The sequence below is a fragment of the Sinocyclocheilus grahami genome, unplaced genomic scaffold (genome assembly GCF_001515645.1).
Source record: "Sinocyclocheilus grahami isolate Dianchi unplaced genomic scaffold, SAMN03320097.WGS_v1.1 scaffold1005.1, whole genome shotgun sequence".
Taxonomy (NCBI): Eukaryota; Metazoa; Chordata; class Actinopteri; order Cypriniformes; family Cyprinidae; genus Sinocyclocheilus; species Sinocyclocheilus grahami.
In genome coordinates, this window is record NW_015506184.1 from 171559 (window position 1) to 191310 (window position 19752).

At 37.6% G+C, this 19752-nt stretch overlaps 1 pseudogene; it reads right to left on the minus strand.

Annotated features, from left to right (window-relative positions):
- Positions 1–3139: 3139 nt before the first annotated feature.
- The window catches only part of LOC107565494 (von Willebrand factor D and EGF domain-containing protein-like), a 63546-nt pseudogene continuing 46933 nt past the window's right edge, over positions 3140–19752 (minus strand).

Genomic DNA, 19752 nt, shown 5'->3' on the forward strand with positions numbered 1-19752 from the left:
GAGAAATGGAGGCCACTTTAAAATCAAAAGAAAAAAAACGAGAAATTATAGAAGGCTGTTTTAGGATCATTAAAAGGATGGTTCACCTGAAAATTAAAATTCTGTTAAAAAAAATGTAATTTATCAAAAATAAATAAATAATGAATAGCCTACAATAGGTGTGTATAATACTGCAATGAAAATCATTTGTATAATTTAATTAGGCTATATAAATTAAATTACATAAAAACGACATTTTTCATTTAATTTGTATATTTTTGCGGCATTTCTTGGTTTGAGATATGCACACTCAGACCGTTTCTTCTGTAACGTAAACGAACACCACAATCGACTAACATAATACAACTTTGCCATCGTTTCCATCTGTGTTGATATTCATGTAGGTTGTAGTGAGACAAAAATAATTGCTGATTGAAAGATATATCGCAGGAGACCGTTTTGTTTCACAGTTTAGCTTCAAACCCACTACGATCAGAGCAAAAGAACAGACTTTGTGCATATGTTGCTTGTTTCTTTGGCACCTGTTCAAATATTTAACACGCGCACACTTTACTATCCCTCTCTATGGACGTGTGTCTGCCGGGGCCGTCTGTCAGTAATTGACTGGCCTTGATGGAGTCTAAAGTATTATGATTAAAATCCGTTTTTTCCCCATAATCCTCGTGTTCCTATTCACACTCTGTGGAAGCTCACACCACCTGTGGCGGTAATCTACAACCTGAGCCTGACTGTGAGATTATGAAATTCTTGGTCATGCCATTTTAGCAGGAGGAACGAGACCGGGAGCTACGCCTCTCCGTGGAAACACGCACACTTTCAGTCACACACCTGGGCGGACACATTGGTAAGGTGCTTAATAAAGTTGTGAACTTGTTGAATTATCTTACCATGCAGGAATTCTTGATGTCTTTAATTGAAGTTATCTGAAAATCCCGTATGACTTCCCGTAATACTTCGTAAAAGTCGAAAGCCCTGCGCGATGACGGTTAGACCTTAAAGAGAAAGTTCTCCTAAGAATTACAATTCTTTAATCATGTACTCCTTATAATCCACCTTATTTTTAACGTAAAAGCGGGCGCGGCCATTTTGTAACGTGAATGTGCGACGCTTCCGGTGTCATTTGCTTCAATTTTAGCTGTATACAAAAACAGTTTATGGTGCTTGATATTGCAAACTGGTGTCATATTTTTAAGTTATTATCATAATCACAAACATTGGTTTGTAGCACATAGTTTTGTTTAGTGCACTTTATTATTCTTCTTAGTTACCCTTACGAAAATTAGGTCTAACCATGGTTGTAGTAAAAGTGTAGTAGTGTAGTTTTTTTTTTTTTGGCATATACCATTTGTATAACCAGTTACATAGTTAAACTATGGTTTAACTATAGTAAGCTTTTTTTTTTTTTTTTGCAGTAAAATAATGGTTAATTTTCTCAAGATTACTTCCATGTTGTAAAATTAGGTAAAACAATTGAATTTTATAGATGAAAATGAGGCTGTGAGGGATAGGTTTTTTACAATGTTGTGTGCTGCATTAAGGGTCTAGATCATGTAGTTTTCACAACTTTCAAAGCTGTTTTAAGTTTTTGTCTACGTCAAGTTTTTCAGAAAGATGTTTAATCAGTTGAACAATCTGTAAGTTGTTAACAGTTATCCATTGATTGCACTGTACTGATATTTTTCACAGCCTCATTTTCATACCTGTCAGAAATGAAATATAGCACTACATTGACTAATTCTATAATTGTATTTCCATGCAATTACAATGAATAGGAACAGCTGCGAAAAGGATTTAAAATGGCTATTAATGAGGTCCATTACATTCAAAAGTTTGGGGTTTGTAATATTTCATATGTGTTCACCAAAGCCGCATTTATGTGATTAAAATATAGTAAAACTTTAAATATTATGAAATATTATTACAATTTAAAATAACTTTTTTAAATAACTGAATATATTTTAAATGTAATTTATTTCTGTGATGCAAAGCTGAATTTTCAGCGTCATTACTGCGGCCTTTCGTATAATCAGTGTTGAAAACAGTTGTGCAAACTGTGATGCATCTTTTTCCAGGATTCTTTGCAAAGATATTATTTAAACTGAGCTGGATGTTGACATCACTGAATTGAATGATGAACTGTCTTTAACTGAAAAATGAGTGTTTACTATTGTCATTTTGCATTATTGACACACTATTTTCCTAATTAATGCTGTTCAGTTGCTTTGACACAATCTGTATTGTTAAAAGCGCTATATAAATAAAGGTGACTTGACTTGACTTTGATGAATAGAAAGTTTAAAAGAACAGCGTTTATATGAAATAGAAACTTTTGTAACTTTATAAATGTCTTTACCGTCACTTTCGGGCAATTTAATGTGTCCTTGCTTATTAAATGTCTTTTTTTTTAAAAACTCCAAACTTTTGAATAGTAGTGGTGTGTATTTCATAATTAATCAAACACTAATCGGCCTCCTCATAACCCTTTCAAACTAGTGATGAACAGTTTATTGTCCTCTGCGTTAAAAACAGCGAACTGTTTAATGTTTGCCGTCCTTTTCTCTTTATTTTTGCGCACCTCAGGTAATCGTATGCGAACAGCTGGATTATTAGCTATGCATGAGAGGAACTATCTGCGGCTGACTCATTAATGGCCGTTAATTAGTTCAGATGCTTGTTTGTGTTGTCAACGAGATGTCTGTTTATATTTGCCAAGCGATCTGTGGTAAAACTGCAGCCACTGCACGCTTCGCCAGGCGTGACACAAACAGCATGTTTACGTGTTTTTTTAACATTCCAGTCACATTAAAGGGGACGTCCTCAGAGAAATAGAGTGCAGCCGAGTTTCAGGCCACGTAGTTGGAGGAAGGATGGCAAGGGATGCTAAATTGTCTGTGCCTTGGCTTGAATAACAAGAGAGCGTTTTTCTGTCAAACTTAACTTTACAATGCAGTGTGTTACAAATAAAATCTGGTCAAAGAAATCAAAGGTCATTTAGAGGTGAAGCATGACATTTATTTGCCACTACCGTCCGTCACTAAATGGAATTGCAAAAATATTTAGATCTTCTGGAGAAAATGTGAGTGGATGTTAGAATGAAGTCAAAAGTAACGAAACGTGTTTTGTAACAAACACCCATTTATTTTCTTCGGAATCGTTTTCACAAATATAGTAAAGTTAGAAAAGCACGAAAAACATTATATTATACCTTATACATTAATATTTTCAGATGTGATATTTACAAATTAAAACCGATAGTGTAACCCTGTCAGGTTAATAAGTAGTAAAATATGGGCCCAGTGTCCTCAGTGCAGCAATGACACCTCATGTCATTTCCTTATCCTTTCTGGACAGGAAGCTGTAAAAGAAATTATCAATACTATATTTTGTATATATATATATTTTTTTTTTTATATGCATGTCTTTTCTAATAAAAATATTTATTTATGAAGTTTAATTAATTACCTTCTTAGAGCAAAGAGTTCCCATGTAACCACTTCTGCAAGCGCACACATTGGGTCGGACACATCGGCTTCCGTATAAACACCTCTGTTCACAGATTGCTGTGGAAAAATCATGTCATTATTTACTGTTTTATTAGGTTATATTTTAGATAATAGATATATTTTAGATTACAGATTTTGAACAGAGTTAGTACACATATGAAAAACATAATGGAATATGCAAATATAATGGCAGAAATTATATATATATGATAGATAGATGGATAGAGAGATAGTTTTCAATGAAACCAGAGATTTGAAACTAGAAAAAAAAGCATGTATGTGTGTATGTGTGTGTGTGTATATATATATATATATATATATATATATATACAGTATATCATTTTATTAAATTTTTTCTAGATTCACAGCTCTGGTTTCATTAGAAACATCTATCTACCTATCGGTAGATTTTTTTTTTTTGTTTCATTTGTTTCCAATGAAACAAATGTTGTAATTGTATTTTGTAACCATGGTTTTATTGTGTGCGTATTTTTCTAAATAGAAAGAGAGATGAAATAACTATCACAAAAGCAATTAATTTATGTTTAGACTAAGACACAACTAAGACTGTGTGACTGGGGGAAAATAATAAAAAAAAATAGTTTAAAGATTAAAAAAGAAGCCATTTTGAAGAATGTCCTGGCCGCTCTTTTCCATATGAAAGTGAACAAATGCTGTCAAGCTACAAACAGATCGAAAAATCATAAATTATTCCATATGACCCATCTGCCATATTACAGCTTTGTGTGAACTGATTTTAATTTTTTTTCTAAATCTATCGCAGCTGTCAAAACTCATTCAAATATGTCACCATTAGATCTAAAGTTTCATGTCGAATGAACTATTCCTATGCAGGTCAATCTCAAGGAAAAGCCATTTCAAACTGATCCCGATCCACTCCCCTCGTGAGAACATCAGCATTCAAGTTTACTTCCAGCAGTAACCGTGAAGTCCTGCACCCCTGTCAAACACAGACGATCTGTGCTGTTTATCAACAAAAACATATTGCCAACAACCGCAGAGCGCAGGAACAGAGGAGATGCAATTATGATTATTTTACTGAGAACGAGAGCGAGTGAAGTGCGTGTCTTTGGAGGCTCACCGCAGTGTGGCTGTGGTGTAAGGATTGCATTTCTGTTGCTCGGATGGGAATCACTTACGGATTTGGCAGAGAGTTCCCTTCCAGCCGGGACGGCAGTGGCAGGTGTTCGGCCCCACACATTCACCTCCGTTTAAACACTTCTGCAGACACACAGCTGGAGGAACAGAAACTGAGAGCGAAACTACATCACACAAACAAGGCTCAAATCACTGGAACACATGATCAAACGTGTGATTTTGTTATATTATACAAGTAGAATTGTTAGTTTCTTTTAAATATAATTTTTCCACTCTTGGACTTTTGCTAACATGAGGTAAGGAGGTCACTTTAAGGTCTTTGTCAGGCTGAGGTTTGGTTTGGTACTCACGTTTATCACATCTCTTTCCCCTCCAGCCTGACGCGCAGTCACACACATCTGATCCGACGCATCGCCCTCCGTTCATACACACTGGCTCTCACACACCTGTGGAGAAATGGAAAGGTAAAGCTTTGGATTTACTCGGACCGATGAGGTAAAATAACTAAATTCAAAGTTTTGTAGACAGATAAAGGATTTTAGAGTTGGATTGGTCAAGATGTGTCTGAAATACCGATTACAATTCTGACAACAGTAACAAAACGGATCATATTAGAAATATTTCTAAATAAAACAAAATAATAAAAACAAACATTAATAATAATAATGTACTAATTTATAGACTTTTTCCATTTAGATTTTTTAAATATTTAATACCATTATTATTTATTATTAGTATTATCATCATTATTATTATTATTATTAACGTTTAATTTAATTATACTAATTATTCATACTTCCTGATACAAATTTGTATTTTTTTATTATTTAATATGAACATTCTTATCATAATTGATACAAGTTTTTAAATCTATTGTTTATTATTAATACATTATTCTGTTATTTTCATATTTAAAAATATAAATTATTTATTTTTTAAATTATTTTAAATTAATGTCAAATATTTATTAGTAGTATAACTACTTAATGTTTAATTATTAATAAATTATTCGTTATGATTTATTTTTAATTTTCAAATGTTCTTTGTCATTATTTAATATAATAAAGTTTGACTTTATTATTAACATCATTATTATTATTATTATAATAAATGCATTTTATTGAATGTCTTATTCATAAATTAGTTATTTAAATGTTTTATTATAAATATGACTAATTATTTGAATATTATTATTATTATTATTATTATATTAAGACATTATTTTATCTGTTTAAATTGGTCTTTTTCATTATTGACTATGATACTATTGCATTATTATTATTAGCATTTTCTTTATTCCAACTGTATTTAAAAGCAAAAATTAATTAGCTGCTTACAGATTGTGGTGTGAAGTATGTTTAGAAAAAAAAACTTTTACACTTGACCTCAACATAAGGATATTACCAATGGATCTTAAATGTTATTTTAATTAGAATATTCATTTAACGAGACTTGCCATCCAAATTATTTCATCCAGTCCTGATCCCATATGTCTCGTAATTCTCACACTGAAATAACTCACTATCTTTCCTCAGATTCATCTCTCTTCCTCCTTGATCAGACAGGCCATATGTAACTCCTCAACTAACGTCTGATCTTGGCTCCCAGAGCGCCATTTTCTGTCATATTGATCAACAAAACAACTCTATACTTTCCTTCCATATGCTGTGACTTAAATCCCATCATGCCATGTGTTTCAAAGGGGGCATAGAGGTATAAAACTATACGTTTATGATTGGAGCTTTACCGAAACCTGTTCCTATCAAGACAACACTTACTTTTCTCACAGCGTGGCCCAGAATATCCCTCCACACATGAGCAGATGTTATTTCGTACACAGTGACCACCGTTCTTGCAGGATGGGCTGCACACGGCTGAAAGAAAGAGAAGCACATAAAAGTCCAGCATTTGATGAATGAAAATCACACCTGTGTTCTCTAAACTGAAGACGGACACATCAAACAGCCGTAAGGTCAAATAACCGACAGCAAATCTGACATGACTGGCAAAACACACTCTAAAAGCTCCAACATTTCACAAAACTTGAAGCAACCCAGACATTAGAGTCATTCCCCATCATCAAAAACATCTTTACCAAGCTGCTGTTTCAAGCCATTACGTGAATCATTCCTCACCACATGAAGCTGCTGCAGAGGAATCGATATATACACATCAAACGTCCTGAATCTGGGGCTACGACATGAGCGCAAGACTTCAATAGAATCCAAATGGTTTTTAAGGCTGGTCCATTTTATCGTTTTAAAGTGCAGTAGTCATGCTTCACCACACACTCTTAAGAAATTGATATCCGGCCTTTGTAAGCTCTCAAAAAAACAAGGCGATGCATCAGGAAAGAAAATTCAAAAAGAAGTGCCGTTACCGTTTTGACACCGAGCCCCGTAGAAACCAGGCTGGCAGGTGCAGGTGTTCGGCCGAATGCAGGTTCCACCATTGAGACACACGGGGTCACACAGAGCTGGAGACAGATACATTTATTAAATAAAACAAGAATGAAACCTCGGCAGGTGTTTCGGGTTCAGATCTCACTGTGTTTGTGAGGTCAAAATCACAGCTGAGGTGTTAAAAATAATGATTTACTTTTGCAAAGAGTAAATCTGGCCTACGAGTGATTATCAAAAAAATAAGTTATTGTTCGATGTCAAACTATTAAAAACCTTTTGAAATTCATAAATTTAAATCGTACATGCTGTGCCACAATGGTGTTTATACAACAGAGTTCTGGGCTAGAATTATTATGCTATATGCTGTGTATATATACACACACACACACAGTTCTGGCATGGAACTCTAGATGGCGCAGTCCGATAGGTCTAACTCAATCTGACCTAATGACATCATTATCACATGGCACAGCTGATTGGTTCTCTCCTGTATCGGTAGCCAATGAGCTCGCTGCTCAACATTCAAATATATGACTAGTGCTTGCTGTAGCAGTTGCAGCTTGCTTCAGAAACCATCCACCTTCCCCAGCTCCACCTGTATAGATCTGCTACGAGGTGATTCATGTATGCTATATGGGGTTATTTCATGTGTTATATTTGCAGCGGCAATATTTCTTACATGCTCACAGCAGCATGTTGTGGATGTATTGGCAGTAGCAAGTCTCTGTACTTGCTCTGCAGCAGCAGTGTAGCAGATCTATTCCGCCAAGACCAAATACATTAACATTGCCATGTACATTACCATGCCAATCCCTCCGAGAGTTGTCATGTCAGAAGTGTATATGTGTGTGTATATATATATACATATACACACACACACATATATATACTGTATATATATATACACACACATATGTATATATGTATGTGTGTGTGCTAAAATTACTAAAAGTACAAATAAACCTACATAGAATTAAAAATATATATATATAAAAATGACAAACGCTCATTACAAAATTAGTAAAACTTAAAATTAATATGAAAACTGACTAAATGAAAAAAAAAAGTTAATTCTCTCTCTATTCTTAAAAATACATATGGCAACATCTTATTGCATCACCTTATTGCTTTGTTAGGAGAGTCAGAGTTGACTTATATTGGTTTAAAGTATTATTTATGTGAATAAAAATTACATTTGTTACTCTGAGGCTCTCTGCTCAATTGATAGTAATTGATCCTCATAGGTTGACGAGAGGAAGTTATCATCAGGCTGAAATAATAGCTGGTGTATTCTCTGAGCTACCAGGACGGAATGAAAAATGAAGAGATAGAGGTTCTACATCATCTAAATGCCACCAATAAGCAGCACACACACATATGATGGATCTAGTGAGAAGAGATTGGTCCCACAGGGAGCCAACCACACACACTCTCTCACCTGTCTCGCACGATGGTCCCGTCCACCCCGCCAGACATTCGCACTCATCCGGTGATGCACACTTCCCGCCGTTTTGACAGTGACGGTTGCACACCACTGTGTAAATGAAACCAAAACACATGCAACACCATATGTGACCACTAGGGGTGCAAGAGATTACGTTTAACATCCACATGAAATCCAAGCAAACATGATTTATCAGGACTCACTGGTTTCGCATCTGGACCCTACGAAGCCATAGGGACATGAGCAGGTGTCTCGACCCACGCAGGTGCCTCCGTGCAGGCAAGGCAAACTGCAGAGAGCTGCGGGAATATTCATACGACCAAATGCACATAAAATAAAGTCATATATCACAAAAAGCAAACCGCTAATGCATGCCTCATCAAGTCTGTGCGGATTATTTGGCTCTTGCCTCTTTATGGAAAGCACAAATGGTGCAGATTTGCAAAATGGTACCAAAAAACATAATACTTGAGGCCATCTGTATGCTATTTGACACAAAATTAACCTACACAGATATAAAATGGACAATAATTTTCCTGAACATAAAATGTGTATGCAAACATTTGTCAAATGAAATGCTCTCAAAACAATGTTGTCTCCTATTAAATGTATAAATACCACTCCAGCTTGTAATAAAAGCAGCAAATCATGGTTCATAAACAAAAGGCTGTGATGTAAACAAAAGGCTATTGACCATTAAAAAAAAAAAAAAAGCAAATCACGGTTCATAAACGAAAGGCTGTTACAGACAAAAGGCTACTGACCATTTTAAAAAAGACCAGAAAAACAGCACTTATTAAGCTTTGCACTTTTTACAAATGATTTACACTAGTGCTGAATGGCAATGAAATTTCAGTGCTCTTACCGCTTTCACAAGCCTCTCCATGGTAACCTGACATGCAATCACATACATCTGGCACCACACATTTCCCTCCGTTCAGGCAGGCTGGACTGCAGATTGCTGTGAGAATCCAAAATTACGTCATTTAAAAAATGAGTCCTTGTGTATGTGATTGTATCTATGACCATATTTACAACATTATAAAAACTGGTGTGTTTTTGTTTGTGACCTGTTTCACAATTGGAACCACTGTATCCCTTCTTGCAGCGACACGTGTTGGGGGCCACACACTCCATGTTTCTACCGCAGGCATGTCTGCACACGGCTGAAGGCACAAATGTCATGCAAACACAAATAACACATGGTCAGATTCACTCTGTCAAAAGACAAACACATATTTGCCTCCATCTGTGGCTCTGAAGCACAGGAAGCGAAAACATACAAATTCTGTACGTACTAAACCTATTTTAAATGTGTGCCTTTCACTTTTAAAGCAAGTTGTTGTAAAAGTGCAGGTGACGCTAGTGTTATATTTTTAGATCCTTACCATGCTTGCTGTTTAAGATTCACCCTAAGTTCTTCCTTCAAGTTGGGTATCATTCGCCACATAAACTTCCTGTTTATTTGAAAAGCTGTATCCACTGCTATATGCTTTGTAGAATTCAACGGAAAACACCTGTGACTATTTTGTGCATGTTCACGCTATATTCATACCTTCAAAACAGTGCCTGAATATAATCCATGAATGAATAAGTAATTATTGTCCTGAGTGAATTTCAACATTGTAATGCAATATCATGGGATTACAACAGCAAACATGTTTGTAGTGATTCTTCCACCCACTGCTCTTAATTTTCTCAGGTTCACGAACCCATGGGATGGAGCTCAAGGAATGTATTTATTCCTTATGCCTAGAGCATGCTTGGGGAATGAGCTTATTGTTTACACCAGTTACTGTCAGATGTCAGTCTTAAACTCCACATACTGCAAAATTTTGCATAGTCTAGACCTCAGAAGGTATGCCCACAATTTGTTCACTGACATTTTGCACATAAAATCAGCAATTACTATACAAATATTGGTAGTTCAAATCAGAGTAGATGGCTTTGCACCATTTCTGAGAATCAGGGTTCACCATTTCGCCTGGGAACCTATAATCAGGAATGTACCGGTTTAATATAATAAGCAAAGTTTGCCAAGTTAGTGGCATCTAAATTATGGTATTAACTATTTTAGGTAAACCATCCCTGAAATTACATATGGCTGTTGACCATACTTGTCGACACTGTCATGGGCAGTTTTCTTAAAAGGGACAATTTTGTACCTTATTTACCTTCTAAAAGGTTCATAGTAGCACCTTAAGGGTACACATTACTGCTCTAAACACACTGCACGATTTTCGGCTGTCCCAGACAAAAGATTGGCGTCGTGAATCAATCTTGGCGATTTCTGTGATCATGGCTCCTAATCGGTGGTCCTGTGTCGTACAGTGAGAGAGGTTCAAAGATGGCCATTGTCACGATCTTGCGACCAAAGATAGCCTACGATACAGCATGATCATTGCACAGTGTGTTTGCTGGTACGATCCATGTTTACTGACCAACCAATAAAAATGTAACATGAAATCAATGCAACATGGCACTAAAACATAAAACAGCTTACCTCAAGCTCTTATCCCTTCCTCTTTTGCCGCTTCCACTTCTTTTCAGCACACATAAAAAATACAACTGCTAAAGTGTGATTTGTCATGCTCTTTTTGTTTACCACTAGCACATGCTGAGGACATTTTATTCCTTTATAGTAATGTGCGTCGTATCGTACGAGTCAATAGGTGTCATCATCATACATTCTACACACACATCGTAGCCAAGTTTACTAGATCCACGTCGCACAGTGCGACATGCAGTGATCTTATATGATTGCTAAAATCGTGCAGTGTGTTTTGGGCTTAAGGTAATAATATGCACATTTTAGGGGTGGATAAGATACAAAGACGTAGGGTACTGCCCCAGTGACAAGATGTTATAACCTTAAAGGTATAATATTTGCACATCTTGCAGTGCAAGTTGGCAATTTTTGTTCAGCCGTTTATGTCATGGATAAATAAGTCTCTAATGTTGGACTTGCAGGGCAAACTCATCAATAAATAAAGAAATGTCATCTTGTACATCTAAAATTACCTCTGCACATTCGGCCATCTCCAGTGTACCCCAAAGGACACCGTCCACATCTAGGTTGCCCCTGCCCTGCAAGCTCACAGTGGACTCCTGGGAAGCAAGGGACATATGCACAGGATAAACTTCTCTCCTCTAAGAGAACCACATTTTTGCTCTTGCTTTGGTGTCTACCATTCTGAAGAGTTGGTTGGTTGTTCAGGATTTTGGTTTGGCTTTGCTCACCAAGGTAGGTGGAACTCTCCTGAGGCAGTGGTTGTATCTCATAGGAGTCTTGGATTCTGGCTCCAAGGCCTCCATCTGCAGAGAACTCAGACTCCGGAAAGGAGAAGGAAAGGGAGGTTAGGGCTGCTGTTAGGGGTTTCTGGGAGTCTGGAGGTGTCCAAGGTCGAGGTCGGATAATTGTGACCAGACTGGATTGCTGTGGAGACTTCCTCAGTGTCTCAACATGCCTTGAAGGTAATGTGACTTTTCCAGGCATGACGCCTGCAAATCCACCTGCCGAGACTTTAAATGAAGCATCTCGCTCCTCTTGACTCGGAAGAACGTTAAGTTGATTGTGAGAGCGAGAGTGGAGTCGATCCCTGCTGCTGGTTAAGGCAGGTGTGTGTCTTGCAGTCAGCACCAACTCCCCTTTCCCTGTGACAGGTGGAAAGGTTGGTGGGAGGGGGAACCGAGTGGTGGCCTGATGGTGTGGGACCCTCGCTGGTGAGGATAGATGTCTCTGAGGTTGCCTGAATGGAAGGACTGGGAGGTGCAGATGGGGAAAGCCGTGGGAGACATGGGGTAGGTTGTTCTTGGCTTGGGTCAGTTGTGGTGAGTAGCGGGGTGCTAGATGAGAGGACAAGCTTATTATGCAAGATGAAAAGAAACTTGTCAAGCTTATGAACAGTAAATACCTTTAATCCAACTTTAAAAAGTTTACTTGTCAGCCACAACAAAGCTCATTACATTAAGGAAACAAAATGAAAAGAAGAGATTGATAGTGCATTTTGCACTTATGATTTATCAACATCCTCTGGATATCTTAAACAGACTATTGAAGATTTTACACAATAAGATAACCAGAAATGCAGTTATGATGCAATGGTGCTCAGTACTAGCTTAAAACCTCATGGTGGTGCTGGTATATTTACTCATAAACAACAGATAGTCGCTGTGGCTGCTCAACAAGATTTATTTTGTCCCCCATCCACATGCGGGGAACAAAGACAAAATACAACAAAATGCAATCCCAACAACAGAGACACACAGTTGTTTCTGAGTGTGTAAGAATCTGGGATGCATGTGGCGACAATAAGGGAATTAGCTTGCAAAATGAAGCTGTTTCTTTTCTAGTTCCCACTGTGGCTTCTCATGGATTCACTCCTGATAACGGCACTATTAGGAATGATTCCAGCAGTGGCCCATTCACAGGGAAAAATGCATTAAAAGTCATTACCCCGCTCTGAAGGCATTTACCATCGTGCTGCGATACTGCAACCAAGGAAAATATATTTTCGTGCAAAGGAACAGATTAAGAAGTCTAACAACATTTCCATTGAGTGAAATGTAACATACTGTACTCTAGGGATAAGAAGGGATAAGATGCAGTCTGGTAGTTTTGCTTTTTTAAAATATAAAAGGAGAATCAAAGACTAAAAAAACAGAAACAAGAAAAAACCCTGCTACTCTGTTAAAAGCCCAGTTTTCTGTTCACTCTTCCTCACTGTCTTCACCCCTCCTCATCCCCTATCTAAATGAGTTTACACACTCTTTCCCTAATTCCTTACTGTCTTTCTCCATTCCCTATACTCGTCAGCCAAAAGCACATTGTGGGTCAGCAACCACCGAGCCGCAGCCTATGCATGAATGAGCATTAGACGTTTCCAGGTCTCACTTATCAACCGTATCAAAGCACCTGTCGCGTTCTGAGGATTACGACAGGCTTGTTTCCTGTTCGTTATGTTTTTCTCTAATTACTGGAGCTCTGTGCTTTCAGGAGATGAAATAAAGAGGATTAAGAAAGGATTGAAGACGAAAACATCGACAGACTCATTTTTAAACAAAGCTAAAAATGTAAGTTAAGTCTTCATTATGATGCAACAACTCTGAAAAAGTAGTATTGTTTAGTTTTGTGTTGATAAAAATGAGTGTGTGCTTGTGCATGCATTTATATATTTATATACAGCTTTGAAAGACTGATTGCAATGTTGTTGAGTTCAAAAAGTACTTACTGCTTTGCTTTGATTGTTTTATGCAGGTGCGCCCATTGCCCTGGTATCCTGGAGGACATCGTCCACAGACGTAGCCAGTGTAGGGCGGTCGGAGGTCAATGCACTGAACACCTGGAAAACACGGCCTATTTGCACACTTGGATGTCATGTTTAGTCCTTTGGGAAAACCTGCATCGTAAAGAAATATTGCCTTTTAAATTTGCCATTAATATATAAACTTAATGTTCTGTTAGCATTTACTCATTAGCATTTTAATAGAAGATTGATGTGAATTTAGGGTCAGAAGCCCTCTGGGTTTTGTGTCCTCCCGTGATTTCACCTTCAACTCCTACCAACAATTTCACACTCCTACATGGCCTCCGCAGCCTACAACAGTTACCCAACCACAACAGACTGGTGAAGGATTAGCTATGCAGGGAAAATGAGGTCTCGCTTGTACACTAGGGAAGATGTGCTGATGTCAGAAGGTGTGAAGCAACACCCTGAAAATTTTACCTCATTTCCTGTGACTAAAAATTACCCCATTGTTTTATACACCACTGAACAAACAGGTGTCCTTTTTACTCCACCACATATAGGCTACAGGATCCATCTGAGCACTTTTGGAGCACGCAGGAAATAATTTTTGCAGCAGGATATGGGGTCACATCATCATATTTTATTGAATAAGTACGCCCTCATCTTGCTCACAATCACCCAGACGCATGCACCTGTTCTGTCGAGCATCACGTGTCGTGTCAAATAAAACAAGAAGCCTGCCCTCTGCCAGCGGAGCAGAGAAAGATGAAAGAGTTAGCAGCTGTCTTCCATTAAAAATAGATTTATCGGCCCTGTGATTACACATATCAAGGGTTATTGCCCGGGCTTTTTGTCCCATTTCTGCAAGGTCAGCGCAAATCCCTTAGACAACGATGGGATTTATCGGCCGAGGTGGGTGACAGCTTGCATCCCCTCTGCTTGCCATCTCATCTTCCTCCATAAGTGTGATGGCAGGCAATTTGCAAGCCGGCAAGTCTATATTAGCAAGAGATGAGGTGCTCCCAAGGATGATATCGGCTTTCCAGAGTGGACTATTTGTCCCTGTTCCTCAAACTCTGGCCTTATCTACCTTTCGGAAAAGATGACTCATGGCATAGCAAATCTCTGTGGACTTTACAAATCCCCCTAGTCCTCCATCTCAATCCTTTTGTTTCCTTTCCTGCATTAATTATGACAGAGACAAGAAAAGTAAGTGTAAATGAGGGTTTGACAAAATAATAGGAGATGTATTGTTTGAATTGCTTCTCGTGCAGCCTGGAGACAAATGGCCATCGGGGACACTGTCTAATTTCATTTTCAATTAGTATTTACAAAAGAACGACCAGGGTACCTGAGAACGACAGGAATTAATTTAACCTTTGGAGTTGTAGCACACAGTAACTCAAATGTAGGAGTCTCTTTTGGGATCCTATTAATGGATGTTTCTACATTGGTAATAACCTTTAAAACAGACAGCAATTCAAAACAATTACAAGGGGTCCCCCATCTACAGTGACCCTCTTAGTTTGTAAAATTAAAATGTTCTTTGCATAGAGTGAGATAACCATTGTGCTGAATCATTCAATTATGAGCCAATCAACACCTTTCCATAGGAAAGAACAATCCCAAATGAGATCTCATGAATATCTGAGTGATTTCTCTGTGACTTAAATTAGAATTCAGTGGGGATCAAATTAAGATACTTCCTACATACTGTGTTTCTCATATTTTTCTCCTTGAGATAATCTCAAGAATCTCAAATATGTATGCTCTAGAGTCTAAGATTTCAACATTGTCAAACTGTGTTTATATTTGCAATAATAAAGTAAAAATCGAATTATGAACTAAAAAAATTCTAATGAAAATCTTTATAGACCAAATTATCTTTAACTTATGCTATCCAAGTTCAAATTATAGCCCTAAAGTCAGTGTGCATTTGTCTCTTTTTATTTCTCCAAAATAATTTTCAAAGAAAATGAAACAAAATGTTGAGGCAAATATTGAAAGATGATGTTGTGGTAATAAAATAAAAAAAGGCTTCAAAGATGTCTTTGCAAAGCTGGTTAGAGTACAAATATTCCCTGGGAACCCCCCCAAGTCTCTCTGGTTGATGTCTCATCTTTCTTTCTTTCAATTTTATTCCCAGAGGACATAAGCTGAGGGAGTGAAAGGAAGAAGAGAGGGAAGATGAGGTGAGGGAATGGGGCCATAAAGCCCATTTACATTCCCCATCCTGATATCCTCCAGGGGCCTGTTGTGTCAGTCCCAGCAAATATTGTTAGGCCCCTGAGCTATTTGCAACAAAGTGCCATAAACATAGGTCTCATGACTTGTGTGCTCTAATCTTTGTGTCTTTGTCTTTGACAGGCCTGTTGTGAGGAATATAACAACATTCTAATTGAAAATAATATTTTTCCTAATCATTTTTAGGTGAGATGTCTTATTAAGATGAAGCACACCTGGTTTAACATAAGTAAGCTCAAATTGTTTCATTTTTAAAGAATGTGATGAGCCATTTTAGTTTATATTTTGATCTAGAGATTTCGATTGCAGACTACCTTGACATTCTGACATTGTTGAGATGTCCTCCAAAGCTCAGAGGACATGTTTAAGATTACTTTGACCTTTTTTCCCCCTCAGGAGATCCCTTTAAAACTCAGATGTTTTTCCTTCAGTAGGGATAAAATGGAGACTTTTGTAAGATCTCAGTAATCTTGCATGCGTCTCTAAAAATAAAGATGCAGAATTTGGCGAGCAATGTTGGAGCTCATACTGGATTCTTTGACTTTTGATTGCAAACTTATATTGGCAAATGTGAGGGCAATTTGAGACATTGTTGAGATATCTTTACAAACTCACGAGAAGACAGTTTTATTTTTCTCAGTCGTTTCTCCTATAGACACCAGTAAGGTGATCAGGGGAAAAGATCCCAGTAATTTCACCTCTAGAGCTCAAGAATTTGCTGAGTTCATATTGAGAACATATTGATTGGAAACTCTGGTGTCTTGGCAAATATGAGTACAGTTTGGGACATCAGATCTTTTCCAAAACTCTAGAGAAAACTACTAAAAAGATTATTTTAGGAGATCTCTTTAACATCTCAGTTATTTCTCCTAGACAACAGATTTGATGGGATCAAATTAAGATTAAGATACGTTTTCATTTCCTGCTGCTTCGTTTTTAGTTTTCCCCTGAGAAAAAGATGCCAGCATTCATTTTTATAGTGTCTCCTCTAAAATGTGAAAGAGTGAGAAATCAGAGATTTAACAGAAAATAGTATAGGGATATTACAGAGATTTGTCATTTCACTTTCCTTTGGGATTATACATGCAATACAAAACAGATTTGACTATGTGTCTCTTGACTATTACTCTTCCAAATAGAGAGTGAGAGACGTCCTTTACCTAACCTTGCTCTGTTGAGTTTCAAAGAAAGTCTGAATGCCTGGCATGGCTAATTAGAATCGCTAATTTCAGGCATTATACCCAGACGAGAGGGTAAGAGGTGCGAGCGCAAAGGCATGCCAGCAGGCCTTGTCTTGCTTTGTGCTTAGCAGCTGGAGGAAAGTCATTTCCTGGGAACATCACACACACAAAAAACCTAGTGCAGGAAATGACTCTAGGGGGATTGAAGGGACATCACGCTGCGTCAGGGAAAGACAAAGAATCGTTTTCTGCAATGTCATGACACCAGCAGTGGGCGATTTGGCTCCAAATGTAACCCTCACGGTTTTGTTTCCTGGCCATCTGTGGACATGTAGAGACAGAACAATGGAAACAACAACTTGCCAGTTCTCTGACTCGTGCTGGTGGTGGCTTTGTTGACCGAGGTCTTGCTTGGAGCTTCGTTGGACTCCGGCGGGAGGTGGGTGGGGGTCGTTTTAGAAAGGGGGACGGGCATTTTGCTGATGGGCCACACTGCGGATGAGGTGACAGTGTGAGAGGTGATGGGATGAGATGTGACCAATCTTGCTGGTGCTGATGAAAAAGAGAGAAAGAAATGATTCAAAATCAACTCGACAGCTTTTGTTACTGATGCCTCAAGTGCAGAATAAAGGACAAGAGAGAGTGGGGTACAATGTGTCGCACCCTTAATCTCGCAAACTGTCGACAATTTTGGTCACATGACCATATGTTTAGGAAGGACCCATTATAAAAAACTGACTGTAATTGAGAGATGCACATGATAAAAATGTAAACTTTTTTTTTTTTTTGCACGTTGCAATTTATTTACGAAAATATGCTAATTAAAGAGTTAGCTCAGTTAAATACTTCTGGTCCTTCTCAAATACATTTAAACATTTGTTCTGTTGCCTCATGGGTAAAAACAAAGTTGCTGTTCAGCGATCTCATTAAAGAAAGCACAAAAGTCAATAACAGGACAAAAATGTTTTTGAAAGTGAGGTTATTGTTCATATTACTGTTCAGGAAAGAAAGCTTTTAGTAATATTTAATAAAAAAAGAAAAACTTCACATTTGAAGGCTGTTGATGTCACCATGTTGGTATGAAGATAAAATACCCTTATTAACAAGAATTTTGTTTTCTAATACAATATGTTCTGAGTAAAACAGCATTGGATGTGTCTTCACAAACTTGTGTTTAAACTTTCACTTTGGTAGAAAATCCTAGAGAATGAAAAGATTAAGACTGAAGATCTTTCTGGCTCTTTTTCCATTTTGAAGACTTCCACCTTGCGTTCTGTGAACATCATGTGCCGTGCTCGGCCTGATACAACAACTGCCTAACCATTTCTCTAGCTCTGAAGTGTTCTTCAAGGAACGGTTTCAGAGTTGAAGCTGTCGTCTCCTCAGCTTGTCAGTAAAACTGCACACCAGAGACGTGAACATTTCACTTCCTCGCTGTCTCTCCCTCTTAACACAGAAACTACCGAGGAGCTGTTTTACCAATTATCTCTGGACAAGCGCAGTGTCTGGCATGGAGTCTGCTCGTGCACAAGGTGGATAACTATCTTGTGCCATCTGGATTGTATTGCTCTCCCTCCCGCGGTTCTGCTGGTCATAATCAAAGCGGGGTGGCAGATCCAGCTCTCGCTGCTCTGTTGTATTTCTGTATGCTGCAATCAGACAGATTGTGTTTGTAATAGAGGCCCAGGCTTGGCTGAAGGAGTCATCAAATATCTGTCCCTCTGATGGAGGAAACCGTGAACACAGAGCTCCCCTAAACAAGTGGGTTTATCACTTGCAGATTACGGTCAAAAGACATTTGCAGAACATTTTGTCAAGGCACATGGAGGAAGATAGAAAACAGCTGTGAGGAGCCTCTTGAGCAACAGTGCAGAGAAAAACACATTGTTTCGTAAAACACAAATAACTAATCACTGAGCTTTAAGGTTCTAGGTTTATGAAAGGCTCGATGACAATAGATGTCTGATTTGATACAAATTTGATCAGAAATCAACTATTCTGTATTCATATTCAACAAAATGCATTATCAATAAACAATTTCATTTAATTACTATAATGTAAATGTAAAGTGGTAAGTCTTCCCAATTCTAGAGGACAGTATACTTTTTCCTGGCTGATGCTGTGGATAAAATGTTGTTAAAAATAAACAATAAAAATAAAAAATATCTTTACACACACCTTAAATATACTTGAGTGCACACACCTTATCTGAAGGACAGCTTCATCCATCAGGCTGTCAGAAAGCTGAACTCCCTCCCGACCTTGCCCCCCCCCCCCCCCCCCCTCTTCCCCCCCCCCCCCCCCCCCCCCACATATTTTGAGGTTTCAAATTTGTGTGTGTATTTGTGTTAATTTGAAAAACCCTGAACTAACTTTTTTTTTTAAACCAAGACTTTATCTATTAGTTTTGTCAAGAATTTTGTCTTTAAGGCTTTCCCCCTTACATCCTGTTGATGAATACACCACATACATTTTTCTTAATAAATGCATAATTAGATTTCAAATTAAAACGTCACTACTGCTGTATTCATCTGTCTGGTTAATGTTTAAAAGCTTTTTTTAATATTGTATTTTTTATTCATTTAAATTATTTAAAACATATTACACATT